This window comes from Acanthisitta chloris, unplaced genomic scaffold (genome assembly GCF_000695815.1).
Source record: "Acanthisitta chloris isolate BGI_N310 unplaced genomic scaffold, ASM69581v1 scaffold220, whole genome shotgun sequence".
Lineage (NCBI taxonomy): Eukaryota > Metazoa > Chordata > Aves > Passeriformes > Acanthisittidae > Acanthisitta > Acanthisitta chloris.
The window spans coordinates 17,647-21,626 of NW_008650800.1; positions in this window are offsets into that span (position 1 = coordinate 17,647).

Below are 3,980 nucleotides of genomic sequence, written 5' to 3' on the forward strand. Positions count from 1 at the left end.
AGAGCATTGTCCAAGCACTTCTTGAACTCTGTCAGGCTTAGTGCTGCAGTCACTTCCCTGGCGAGAGTGTTCCAGTGCCCAACCTGAGTGAAGAACCATTTACTGCTATCCAGACTAAACCTACCCTGACACAACTTCAGGCTGTTCCTTTGGATCCTGTCACTGGTTGTCAGAAAAAAAAGATCAGTGCTTGCCCCTCTGCTTCCCCTCATGAGGAAGTTGTATACAGTGATGACGTCGTCCACGTCGTCCCTCAGTATCCTTTTCTCCAACCAGACAGACCAAGTGACCTCAACCACTCCTCACATGGCTCCCCTCAAGGCCCTTCAGCATCTTTGTTGTCCTCCTTTCAATGCTCTCTAGTAGCTTAATATCTTTCTTATATTGTGGTGCCCAAAACAGCATGCTGTAGTCAAGGTGAGGCCACACCAGTGCAGAGTAGAGCAGGACAATCACCTCCCTTGACCAACTGGTGATGCTATGCCTGATGCACCCAAGGACACAGTTGGCTTTCTTTACTGCCACAGCATACTGTTGACTCATATTCAACTTGCCATAGATGAGGACCCTCAGGTCCCTTTCCAGCACCTCATTCCCCAGCCTGTATATACATCCAGGGTTGCCCCATCAAAGGTGTAGAATCCAGCACTAGCCCTTGTTAAACTTCATATTGTTCGTGATTGCCCAGGCCTCTAATTAATCAAGGTCTCTCTGCAAGGCCACTCTACCTTCAAGGCAGTCACCATCTCTTCCTGATTTTGTGTCATCTGCAAAGTTACTTAATAGCAGCTTTGAGTCCTGCTTCCAAGTCATTTATGAAAATATTGAAGAGCTCTTGGCCTAAGATGGAGCCTTGCAGAAACCCATCAGTGACAGGCTGCCAGCCTGACGAAAACCCATTCATTAAAGATGCTGAAATATGTCCTAAGAGCCAAACAAAACAAAAAAAAAAGGATGTATTGTCTTTTTTGGGTCACTTTTGAAGCTCAAAATATATATTCATAATTGAGATCTGTGTTTCGAGGCATCAATAATGGCATGAAATATTTAACCTTATGAAGCTGAAGTTGATGCTGTTGTTCAGGCTCTGATGGGTTCTGAAAATAACCCTTAGTTAATCCCTTCAGAAGCTAGCTCTGTCAAAGAGAGAGAGAGAGACTAGGTTAGCCATTAAAATGATCCCTTTCCTCCTGTGCTTGAAGTTCACATCCTGACTGATCACCTAGATTGGGTGCTTGCAAGCCTTGTCTCAGGTTTTCAAATCCACCAGCCTATGCTTCAGTTGGTAGCCACAATGTTTTTAGAGCAGAAAACAATACACATAATGCAATGCTATAGTTCACACGAGTTATCTAGCATTTCTGTGCCAGAACAGAATCCCTACCTGCTTGCTTGCAAGATTTAGTAGATGATTTTTCTAGTAACCATTTTGAACGTGTCGTACCTGTCCTTGGCTGTTCAGAAATCCTAGTGATAACATGGTGAGCTATTTAACTGTTTTCTATGTTTTCAGTCTCAGCAATCACTTCTTTTGAAGGCATTTAGTTGACCTGCTCTATCCCAAAGTTGCCATTATCTTTCTGGTTAGTGGTGTTTTTTTATAAACTTCTAATGACTAATTTACCCAGTTTGACCTCTTCTCTTATTTGCAGCTGAATGACTGCGAAATCATAGCCAAAATTATTGAGATTAGCTCTGAAATGTGTGATCTGGCTCTTTAGACTATTTATTACAATCATCTCATTTCTGTTGCTGCAACTGTAAGCAGGTCATGCCTAAAGGGGTTCCTACAATAATAACATCAGAAGTTTGATTTCAATTCAGAATACTGTATTCGCTATAGATTATTAGGTTATTTCTACTGAGATTTGTGTTTTTATGGAACACTGCAGTTGCAGACTGGAGAACAAATGCTGTTCACTGTGACAAGGACTGTGTGTTCCTTTCCCCATATCTCCAACAAAGAAACAGAGTCAACCACATGTTCTGCTATTTTAGTAGTGACTTTGTCAATTGAGATGATTTTAAAGAAGGACAAGGCACAGAGACTAGACTTTGAGTGCCTACAAATATGCTAATTAAATTAAGAATAAGGAAAGCAGTCTTATTACAGTTTTCCGTTTTAAGAACAGGTTTTCAGAGACTGAGGAAACTGAGAGTACTAAAAGTAGCCAATCTGAAGAATTCAGAAATTTAAATGTAGTAAATGCCCTAATGTCAAAAGCACTAAACTTGGTCTCAAATACTAAGCAAAAAGAAAAGTTGTATTGAAAAGGGCTCGACACCTGAACAGATGAACAGTCTTTTCAGTAAGTAAAGGGAGATTCTACAAGGAATTAGATATAAAAGGGAGAGCAAAAAAAGAGCTACATTTGGAAGGGCTGAAATCCCTGACCTCCAAGATAAAGATTATATTTTTTTTCAGATGTGCCCTTAAAGAAAATATTAATCCCATACTTCTTGGCATTTTGCTTATTCCACCTTTCTTCATGTTATTTGTGGAGGTAACTTTCTTTTTCCTCTGAGTCTTATCATTAGAGGTGAAAGTTTCTTTCCCCAAATCAAGGTTCCTTCTAAAAAAGTAAGGCAAATTCTCTGTTTCATCCTTTGTGGGAATTTGCTTGTCACTGTCTGAAATGTCTGCAGAGCTTTTACATTAGAGGGAGAACAGCCTTCACTGGCCCAATGTCCAGTTTTATCTGAAGAGAAGAATCAGAGGCAGGGAAATTATACTGTCTACTCTTCACCCCTCCAAGCTGGGGAAGCAGATTCCTCTTCAAATATCCACACACACCTTATTAAAGCAGCATCTTTGATGCCATGTTCTCTACAGAACTGCTGAAACACTGAATGGTTAGAAATCTTAGATTTTCCACAAAGCACCATAACAAAAAAGGGGATAGCTTTATCAGCCAGAATAGTTAAATAGTTTATCCTGTAGATTTGTCAAGAAATGAAATATTCTGAAAAGATGAATGGGGATACCAGAGTATGTGGAAATTCTGTTCCTGCATTGTAATCTGTTCCGAATTTTCACTGTGCAAGGATTGTTTTTGCCTCTGTCACTGTTTGAGTCTCTGTCCTCAATTTAGGTTAAAAAGAGTTTTGTCAGTGACTTAGCTGTGATTGTATAAATCCAGGCTATTGCCTTACAAAAATATCCCCTTACAAAAACATACTTCTGTTTCTTATTTTAACTGTCCTTACTAAGCACACACTTTCTCTAACTAGATAATGGCACAAGGCTGAAGACTTTGTCACTCAGTGGTACTACTTAGGCTAAACTAATAAATAACCCTTTGCTTCCCAGCTCCTGTTTCTTTACACCCAGGATTTGAACTCAGCGAAAAGCACAGAATGCACAGAATAATATGTGTTAATTAATGTCACTGACAATACTTGATTTAAACAAAAAATCTTTTCAAATGTGTCTTTGTTTTCAGAACATCCTGCAGCCTTTCCTTCCTTTCTAAGAAGCCCTTGTCATGGCATGATGGCATGCAGTGATTTGTTTGATGGCTTGGGCAGAATGTCTAACCTGGTACATACTGAAACCAAAAGGAATGTTCTCCTTAACTGAACTAGTGCTGGACTGGACCAACACAAATCACTATTTGGTTTCAGCAAGCATCAAGAAAAGATAAATTACAACAAAAATAATCCACACACCAAAACTCTCTTTGACCAGGTTTTAGCCTATTTTCATGCAGTATAGCACCAATATTAGTTTCCACGTTTTTTCTGCTTTTCTCTTTCTATCTTCAACTAGAAATAAACCCATTCTCAAAGCTTGCCTTGGTCCAAGATGTGCCCAAGCGTAGCCAGTCACCAGCCGTCCTCCTGCCTGTGCCTCTTGCCTTTGTGCCCACCAGAGTACACCGGGAAAATCACCTTCCCATTTGCATTTGTATATGCAGCTTTTCGTAAAACATAAAGAATGAAAAAGAGGAAACTGCTTTCCACAGAAACAGGTGTAAACA